The following is a 10,812-nucleotide window of genomic DNA, read 5'->3' as shown; positions in this document are numbered from 1 at the left end:
ATCTGCATGCATGTGAAAAATGATCTCCCTTGGCCTCACCAGACAAATAGAAAGGAGCCAAGAGTTTTAGTTATGAATTCAAAAGTTTATTTATATGTACTAGATGGGCAAGGCCCGTGCTAATATTTCAAGTGGTCGTTGATTTTTGAGATCTCGAGTGATGAAAGTCGTTGAGTTTAACTCTCTATGGTATAAGATTCTTGGGTGATAAAAAATCAATATTGGGACTTTGGATTAAAAAGGACAAATAAGTTGTCCAATTAAGTAGGATTCCTCCAAATTTTTTAAATTAGGTTGGAGGGATAAATTTTTTTTTTTGAGTTTTTTTTTTTAAGTTTTTCCGTTCGAACAATTTGTCCCAGTTGTAGAACAACTTTGGTAACTGTTCAACAACTTCGCGAAGTTGTTCAACAACTACCAAAGTTGTTGAACAACTGTGCAAGTTGTTCAACAACGAGGCACAGTTGTCCTACAATTGCACCTAGTTGTTGAACAACTAGGCGTAGTTGTTCGACAACTGAAAGAAGTTGTTCAAACAACTAACGTAGTTGTTCCACAACTATCCCAGTTGTTCAAGGGATTAGTTTTTTTAGGGACAAGTTTGTGGGACCCACTTGTCCCCTTTTTTTAATTGGAAACTTGCCGGGCCCTTCTGGCTTATTTTTCTCGATTATTATAAGAGTTTAACTTTCTTTGTTGCGAGAGATTCATCGATCTGCAAATATAAAATTTTGAGGTATCTTAGCAGACTTCAAATATCAAAGGCTATAAGTTCTGTTTGTTTGGAAAAATGTAAAAGACAAAAAGTACCGGTACATAAAGAATTCAAATTTTGAAAATTAGATTACAGATAAAGAAAGTAACACATGCAATTGCTAAAGCAAATGGCTCTGACTACAATAAAAGGAAAAACTCGACAATTCTATACGTTTGTTTTCCAATCGATAGGATATTTGGGCCAACTTGCTCACAAATTGAGTCAACTGTATTTTGGTCCATTGGATTCCCCGCCACATTGATAAAGAAATGAATCTTGGGCCTAACTCAACCTCAAAAACTAGCTCATGAAGGAAGGATTGCCCAAGACCATATAAGGAGACCAAGGACCCTTTAACCCACCGATGTGGGACTCCAACACACATCCGTGACAAAAAAGTTGAGATTTCTGCTCTCTCAGCACACAAACCATTTTTCCTTAATATCCTAGTGATATGTGATAGTAGTCCTAGCCGATCTTCTGTACACAATTCTAGCTCTGGACCCTGCAGAAAGTTAGGAAATATTAGTGAGTCATTCTGGAAAAAGCTTTGAAAACTTAAAAAATCTTATTGTCTCAGATTCGAGCACTACCTCAGAGGTTCTTCTCTCAATAGCTGCTTAAAGGCAAAGAATAACACGTTCTCGCTCAACCTCTGAGCTTATTGGAAGCCCGTCAATATGTTGAATGTAGAATTCCTGTAGCAGGCCAATAATTAAGGTTGAGATTAGACACAAATTTTCAAAGCAACAGAGATATAAAAAGTGACCGCTAGCTACTAATTCACTGCTACAATTGAACTAAGCTTGACTTGAACAAGTAAATGGTAGAAAGACCATCAAGTATTGTCCACATAGAAACTAACATTACCTGATAAGCTTCCATCTTCCTTATGTGAACAACTCCGTGAAAGACCACATACTGCATGCCAGTGAGAGAGCAGACAATATCAAACAAAAGCTTAGGTCGATCCCTTGACCTCATAGTGATCACATTATAATCCTTTTCGCTGCAATCATAAACAGTTATACAAGGCCCACCTCAATTTTGCCGTGTTCTTCCCTTCTAACTTTTATATAGTCCCTATCGACAAACATTATCTGGTGTAATCTTCTCTCCCCTATGTGTGAACCCTGGAGATGAAAGTGTCATCTATGCAGTGTTCAAATCATTATTTCCATAGAGGACATTACGAAGAAGTTTCTTGATTGTAGCAAGACGCTTTGGGTCTTCAATTGCACAATCTGTAACGTCGTCCACAACATGTACCACAGCAGCAACCCTAGCATTATGTGTCCAGATTGCAGCATTCACCACATTGCAGTGAAGGTCCCGCTCACCTCTTTAATATATGGAGGGAAGGATGCGAGGGTAGCCTGATGATCAGCAACTAAATCTATGATGACTATATATTTTTTAATGTTGTCTCGAAGTAGTCGTACCAAGCACCTATTTAATGGCGAAAGGCAAATAACAAACTTTTCTTTTAAAACCTTTGTTAACTTAAATCGACTGCACAAGGTGTTACGCTTTTATGCCATTTGAAAACTCACAGAGAAAAATAGTGCAGGTAACTTTGATGCATAAACTTTAGTCCTCTAAATGAAGACAAATGGTATACCTGAGTGGGGAAATAACGGATAACTTTAGCAGTGTGTTTGAGGTAATCAATGATAGATGCTGAGTGTCATGGCATCTCTGCGGTGCAATTCCTCTGCTGCCTTAGAAATGTCAAAAGCTACCACTTTTTGGATTTCTACCTAGCAATATAAGTGAGCAAAACATTAAAACTTCAAAAATATTTATGTTTAAAGTGACACGATAAATTCGGTTGATACTACATCAAAAAATATTTTTGGCTTGAAAATGCCCATTCAAAGCTTAAAACACACCAACTTTAATAAACATTGTAATAATAATGCAATGATGTAAAACTAAACTTTTTATAAAAAGAGAGCGTAGCAATAATGAACACAAAGTATGAGGCAGTCAATGCTTGACTTAAGCAAACAACAGAACAGCTAATGTGCAGGTAACTTTGATGCATAATCTTTAGTCACCTAAATGAAGACAAAGGGTAAACCTGAGTGAGAAAATAATAGATAACATTAACAGTGCGTTTGAGGTGATCAATGATAGATAACATTGAGGTGATGTCATTGCAAAAAAATATAAGCGTTATGAAAATTGTGTTCTTTTAAAAGAAACTGGCATATTTTCATCTGTTAATGTCATTAATGGTATTTTTGGAATAAATACATGTGTATTTTTGAAGTCGCCGCTAGCAATAGTGGCACTAATAATATGATTGTTAAAATTATGACATATTAATCGTGTTCCATTACATAATCCTTCAGAAGGATTTAAATTACGTAGCAATATAACAGGACAATTTTTTTTTCAAAGTCAATTTATATGGAGGTAAATTAGCAGGATTTAAAGTATGTAAGAAATCTTCAAACTGACATTGATCACCCAGTTCTATAGTTTCATCGATTGCAGTATAAACTTGAGCGTCATTAGGAAGATGATGTATAAGCATGTCGTTAATTTCAATAACAAAGTCATTTTTTGTAGTTAAAATAGCTCGTGAAGTTATAGAAGATGGAATTGAGAAGAATGTATTTATGTTAGGATAAGTTTCTTTTAATAATTGATTTAGAGATTCTTTCTCATCTGTGAAAGGAATGATAAAATGACGGGGAGTTTGAATTGTGTTGTTGTCATTGGTTATTTCTTGTCCATTTCCAATTCGCATCAAATATTCGCAGAATGTAGGGTCTTCTTTTACTTGCATGTTTTCTGATAAGCATAATTTTTCCAGTTGATTTCAAATATTAGAGTATAGTAGGCTCTCACGTACGAAGTCTTCTCTTTTTTCATTTCGAACAACGGGTAGTGTTTGTCTAAAGTCTCCTTCAAAGACGACTTTTCCGCCAAACAGGCATGTTTTACTTGTTATGTCCTTTAAAAGAATATAAAATGCTTGCATCATTTTATTTTTGACCATTGAGACTTCATTCCAAACAATTAATTTTGAATCTCGAATTAGAGATGCTAGCGAACTTTGTTAACTAATGTTGCCGGTGAAGTTATTGTCAATATCAACTGGAATCTTAAATCGGGAGTGTGCAGTTCGGCCTTCTGGGAGAATTGAAGCTGTGACACCAGAGCTAGCAGTTGCTAAGGCTACAAATCCTTTTGATCTTATATTTGCCAATAAAGCTCTATATAAGAATGTTTTTCCAGTTCCTCCCGGACCGTCAATGAAAAAGGCACCTGGTTTATTAGAATATACTCTATCAAGTATTATATTGTATGCTATTTTTTGGTGTTTGTTTAACTTTGTTTCTAATAATAAATCTTCTTCATTTACTATTATGTTACTCACGAAGAGAACATCTTTTGCCTCTGTAGTTATTCTGGAAGGTGTAATATTTTCAGAAACAAAATTTTATTCCTTTATATTATGTCCCATTGACTGTAAAACTTTGTTGATATGGTTTAGAACTGAATGTTTAATATCTTTTTTCGTCATATTAGGAATTCGTTTAAAATCTTCAGACATTGAATCTTCAAATATTTTCCATAATTCTTTTGAATTTACGGGATTACAGTAAACTAATAATGTGGCAAATAGATGCCTTAGACTATAAGGCATTTGATAACTTGTGGCTTCGTACAAACACTCTATTAAAGTTTTATTAGAATATAGTAGGCCTTTTTTCTCTGCAGCTTCTCTGAATGTATCATAATATATTCCGTTAACTTTGCACAGATCTTCATATGATTTAGGCCCTCTAGTATTAGTCGAAAGTAGTCTGAGATAATATCGCTCTCCTTCAGTTGGATGACATCTGACAATTCTACCAATGGTATTACTGTGTTGTTGTCGACGTGATCACATTCTGTCTATTGCTGACCATACATAATGTTTAGGAAACTTTTTATATAATAATTTTAGTTCTATAGCATGTTTATTTATTTTATTCATTTCAAAAAATTCAGTTAATATTGTTCGTTCTATCATTGGATTATTTAGAATTTGATCAACATTTTGGTTGTTTTTAAAAGATACATATTGGTGTCCTTTTAGATGCAGTTGAAGTTGATATACAGTTGGTGTCATTTCACTAATAGCAAAAGTGTAATACCCCGAAAAATTCAACTCAATATTAGCTCCATGTTTCAAGCTCATGCATAGTACATCATGGTTCCTTGGTAGTTTTATGATCAATGTTGATGTGAATTAAGGTCTCAAATATGTCCTAGCTATTGTGCGAATCAAAACATTCCTTACCGATTGAATTCTGGAGAAGGATATTGGTATCATTAAATTCAAATGAGCATATCTCTCATTATACTATGAATTTTTGATCCCATGACCTACAAACGAATAGATAATTTAATAATCTTTTCATTGATACCAAATTCGCCTAAAACGGACACCCGGTGAAGAAGTTATGGCTATTTTAAGTTTCTGCTGTAAGACGAATGCCATTTCAGTGCATGGCGCGTCGCGCCAGAGGCCAAAATGGAACTCGTCAATTTCCAGAAAGCCTCCACGATAGCCCCGCTTTGCGCCAAGCTTCCAGGTCGCAATAATTGGCATTTTACTAAGCTCCGCGTCGCGCCGGGGCCCTAAATTGGGATAAATTTTGCATAGTTTTCAGTTTTCATTTTAAAATCCTCAAGGGCAATATGGTAACTTCCCAAAACCCTATATATACTCTTTAAACATGGGATTGAAGCCCCAAAGCATCCCTTTACATTAATTATATCAAAATTCACTCAAGAACAGTCAAGAACTAGTCTAGGGTTTCCATTGGGGTTTCAAGCTTCAAGCAAATTCAACCGTAGATTCCACGAATTCTTAATCTAAGGTATGCGTAGTGTTCATCTATGGATCCAATCCGTTCATAGAGCTCAAGAACCATATTTTTAAATGTTATTTTGTAAACTTTTTGTGGATATATAAGCATGTACATATTGATGATTGTTGTTTAAGTTTCAAAATGATATCTAAAGATGTTTTCATGAAATATATGTGGTTGTTAGTTGAAAAACATGAACTTTAGGTGGTTTGATGTGATGCAAGTATGAAATCCACCTATGCTTTAAAGAATGCATGCAAGGTGTTTGATAAAATGCCTAGGATGCTAGAAACCCATAATTACATGATTCTATGATATCTAAATGACAAGTCCATATTAGCTATACACTTCCATATGAATTTCCATGCTATTTATGTGTTGTTGTTGTTGTGGCATGAAGCATGTGTGATAATGGAAATATGAATTATATACACGAAATGTATCCATGCTCTCCCTACCATGTTGAAATGTGAATAAATACATGAAGTATACTATCCCCTACTTATAATATTGTGAATTGTGGACTCTAATCTTGTGATCAAGTCATGTTATGTGTGCCAGTTTCCTTCTATTGATTCCTGGGGGTATTCGTACCCGAAAAAATATAGCTGTGTTCCTAGAGCCATGTCATGTGCCACGATAAATCTCAGTCAAGCTATACTCTATAGAACTCCATCAGTCATGTGACTCAGGAAACATCAAAAATCTCATGATCTCAATTAACTCTCAGATAATAGTAGTACTTCGTCAGTCAACGGATGTCAGTTATTCAGTCCATGTATAGCCAGTTGAATCATGTTCAGTCCCTTCAGATGGGAGTAAAAGTTAGCACCGAGTGAACCCAAGGATAGGAACTCACCTGCTAGTTCAGGGTGTGATTCTTAGCAGTCATCCTTGTGATCTAGAACTACGTAGCCAATGTAGGTTGAGACGTATTAAACTGTCAGATTAGGATTGATGAGGTGGCTTAACCTGTCAGTTTAGGGTCCCACTGTTCTTACTTTGAGTACCTGCTAGATAAGGGTCACTCACAATTGTCCTTACCAGTGGCGCGGTATTGACACTCCTTTAGTCGGGGCAGAGATTGGACCCCATCTTAGCCATAATGGTATACATAGGGCATGTCGGTTAAACAATTACCTCCCATAGTTTCAGTATTAGTCTCAGTAAAAGAACTCAGACAGTTCTTCAGATATCAGTATACCAGGACTGTTAGATACAGTCAAAATTTAGTTATAGCATGGGACTCAGAGAGTTCTACCAGATTCAGGACTGTCAGACACAGTTGCTCATGCTATCAGAACTACAGTTCTAGTCATGTATTAGCGTACAAATTTAGCTACCACGTACTCACGATCTCAGTTACTATGTATGTATGTTTGTACTCTTACGTTCATATCAGACAGTCAGTTAGCATTATTCATGCATGTAACCTTTTGCATTAGACTACCTCACTCGTATACTCAGTACTCCAGTTGTACTGACGCATTTGCGCTATGGTGCTTTCTTTTCATATTACACCATAGGTTCAGAGCCACAAGCTCCAGACCAACAGTAGCTTTCCAGTCGCAGTGTTGCAGTGAGTCCTCATCCATTCGAGGATAATATGATTTGATTTATTCATTTATTACTTCAATTCAGTTTTACGAAGTTAGTTGGAGACATGTTCCTTCAACTCTTTATTCAGACAGTACTTAGAGGCTTTTAGATTTAGTCTGATTTACCTATCAGATTCAGTATTCAATTTTATATTTAGTTGTTTTGGGTATTCATTACCCCATGGATGTTACTATATCTCTTTAGTTGAACCTTATGGCCTACATGTTCAGGTTTTTTGCGTATTATATGTATACTATGCAGTGTATAGGTAAAGATATCAGTCATGGGTTAGCTTATGGTCCCTCGGGGTCATGATCACGTGTAGCATTTCGATTTATAAAATTGGGGTGTTACAAACTTGGTATCAGAGCCTAAGGTTCAATAGAGTCCTAGGAATTCTGAAAGCCGCATCTAGTAGAGTCTTGTGAATGAGTGTGTTGTGCGCCACATTTATATACAGGAGGCTATAAGATGTTTTAGGAACAGTTTCCCTTCTTTCAGTATTCATATCGTGCTAGTGAGTATAATCTCAAGTTAAACTCCCAGTCTAATCCGTTCTTCTCTAATTTTAAAATATGGCCCCAAAGAGAAGAAACCAGCCAGCTCCTCAGCCCGAAGATCCTTTGGGCGAACATGTTTCTCATGCAGAGTTTAGAGCCGTATTCACCACCCTTGCTCAGTCTGTGGCTGCCCAAAATAAAAGGCCACCAGCTATTCCGGCCAATACAGTGGCAAATTCCGCAATAGCTAGATTTGGGACTTCACTCGTATGAACCCTCCATTTTTCCATGGGTCTAAGTCTGATGAAGACCCTCAGGAGTTCATTGACCAAGTTCAGAAGGTCATTGACATCATGGGTGTTACTTCTATTTAGAGTGCTGATTTAGTCGCATATCAGTTGCAAGATGTGGCTCACACTTGGTACAAATAGTAAAAGTCCGAGAGGGTAGATGGCATAGGTCCCATTGGGTAGGAGAAATTTGTCATGACTTTCTTAGACAGATTCTTTCCCCAAGAGCTGAGGGAAGCCAAAGTTCTTGCGTTCATCAACCTCAGGTAGGGAAATATGACAGTTAGGAAGTATTCTCTCAGATTTACTCAGCTAGCAGGTATGCCCCTCATGTGGTTGTAGATAATAGGGCTAAGATGAGCAAGTTCGTGTCAGGGGTGAATGATAGCGTGGTGAATGAGTGTAGATTTGTGATGCTGAATAGTGATATGACCTTAGCTAGACTCATGATCCATGCTCGGCAGATAGAGGAGCAGAAGGTTAGGACTAGAGAGAGGCAGAACAAGAGAGCAAAATCAGGCAGTTTCAGTTTTGCTCAGCCCAAATCAGAGGGAGATAACCGTCCACAGTTTCATCCTAAGTTAGCAGCTCCAGCTCCAGCTCCTTCCTCCGTTAGTGTCAGTGCCAAAATTCAGAAACGACAGCAGAGACAAAGTGCCAGGCTCTAAATCTCAAGGTAGTGTTAGCAGTGCCCGAACAAATCCCCTTTGTTAGGCTTATGGTAAGAACTACAAGGGTATTTGCAGAGCCGGTAGTGATGTCTGTTTTAGTTATGGCAAGCCAGGCTACAAGATTAGAGATTGTCCGCAGTCAGGTCTTCAGGGTCAGCAAATTCATTCTGCAGCTCAGTACGGTCGCCCAAACCAGCAGGGTGCCACTTCTAGTGCTGCTAGTGGGCAACGCCCAAATGGACTCTATTCTCTTTAGACCCAACAGGATCAGGAAAATTCTCCTGATGTCGTTAGTGGTACATTACAAATTTTCCATGTTCATGTTTATTCTTTGCTAGACCCAGGTGCATCCTTGTCTTTTGTTACTCCATACATAGCAGGCGATTTCAGAATCAGTCCCGAGATTTTAGTAGAGCCCTTTTCAGTCTCTACCCTAGTGGTAAAACCATCATAGACTGGCGGGTATATAGGAACTGCCCAATTATGATATTTCAGAAATATATGTCAGCAGATTTAGTTGAGTTAGAGATGACGGACTTTGATGTCATTCTCGGCATGGATTGGCTTCATTTCTGCTATGCCACAGTCGACTGCAAAAATAGGATAGTTCAGTTTCAGTTCTCGAATGAGCCCGCCTTAGAGTGGAAGGGTAATGTTTTAGCGTTCAGGGGTCAGCTTATTTCCTACCTCCGGGCAAGGAAAATAATTTCTAAGGGGTGTGTGTATCATCTCATACATGTTAAAGATTCCAGTTCCAAATCTCCCAGTCTCAAATTAGTCCCAGTGGTTAGTGAATATTCAGATGTTTTTCCCGAAGATTTTCCAGGCATTCTTCCCGAAAGGAAAATAGACTTCAACATAGACCTTCTCCTAGGTACTCAGCCTATCTCTATCCCGCCATACAAAATGGTACCGGCAGAACTTAAGGAACTAAAAGATCAGTTGAAGGATCTCTTAGATAAGGGATTCATCAGGCCCAGTGTATCCCCATGGGGTACGCCAGTCTTATTCGTGCTCAAGAAAGACGGTTCTCTTAGGATGTGTATTGATTACCGTTAGCTCAACAAAGTTACGGTCAAGAATAGGTATCCACTTTCCAGAATAAATGATTTGTTTGACCAACTTCAGGGTTTTAGTTATTTTTCCAAGATAGACCTCAAATCAGGCTATCATCAGGTCAGAGTTAGAGAATATGACATCCTGAAGACAATTTTCCATACTCGGTATGGTCACTTCGAATTTTTAGTTATGTCCTTTGGTCTAACCAATGCCCCTGCAGCTTTTATGGACTTGATGAACCGTGTGTTCAAATAGTACTTGGACATGTTCGTCATAGTCATTATAGATGATATTCTGGTCTATTCTTGCACTGAGCATAATCATTCAGACTATCTCAGAATTGTTCTTCAGACCCTCAGAAATCATCAGTTATTCGCCAAATTTAGTAAGTGCGAGTTTTAGCTAAGATCAGTAGCATTTCTTGGCTATATTATTTTCGGTGAGGGCATTATAGTAGATCCTCAGAAAACCAAAGCGATAAGAAACTGGCCCAGACCCGTATCTCCAATAGATATTAGGAGTTTCTTGGGTTTGGCTGGCTATTACATATGGTTTGTCGAGGGATTTTCTTCTATTACGTCTCCTATGTCTAGATTGACTTAGAAAAAGGTCAATTTTCAGTGGTCAGATTTATGCGAGAAGAGTTTTCAGGAATTGAAGACTCGACTCATTACAACTCCAGTTCTAGCTCTTCCAGATGGTTCATATGGGTTCGTAGTATATTGTGATGCATCCAGAGTGGGTTTAGGTTGTGTCCTCATGCAGCATGGTAAGGTCATAGCCTACGCCTTCAGACAATTAAAGCCCCATGAGAAGAATTATCCTACTCATGATCTTGAGTTAGAAGCCGTAGTTTTTACCTTGAAGATTTGGAGGCGCTATCTTTACGGAGTTTATGTAGACGTCTTCATAGATCATAAGAGTCTCCAGTATGTCTATTCTCAAAAAGATCTCAATCTTCGTCAAAGAAGGTGGTTAGATCTCTTGAAGGACTATGACATAAGTGTTCTTTATCATCCGAGCAAGGCCAACGTTGTGGCCGATGCTATCAGTAGACTCTCC

At 37.8% G+C, this 10,812-nt stretch overlaps 1 pseudogene; it reads right to left on the bottom strand.

Annotated features, from left to right (window-relative positions):
• Positions 1 to 786: 786 nt before the first annotated feature.
• On the bottom strand, positions 787 to 3,554 carry LOC107849435 (annotated as a pseudogene).
• Positions 3,555 to 10,812: the final 7,258 nt, after the last annotated feature.

The sequence above is a fragment of the Capsicum annuum genome, chromosome 12, assembly GCF_002878395.1.
Source record: "Capsicum annuum cultivar UCD-10X-F1 chromosome 12, UCD10Xv1.1, whole genome shotgun sequence".
In the NCBI taxonomy this organism is placed as follows: domain Eukaryota; kingdom Viridiplantae; phylum Streptophyta; class Magnoliopsida; order Solanales; family Solanaceae; genus Capsicum; species Capsicum annuum.
Note: the sequence above shows the minus strand (reverse complement) of the source record. Positions and strands in the feature narration are given on the sequence as shown.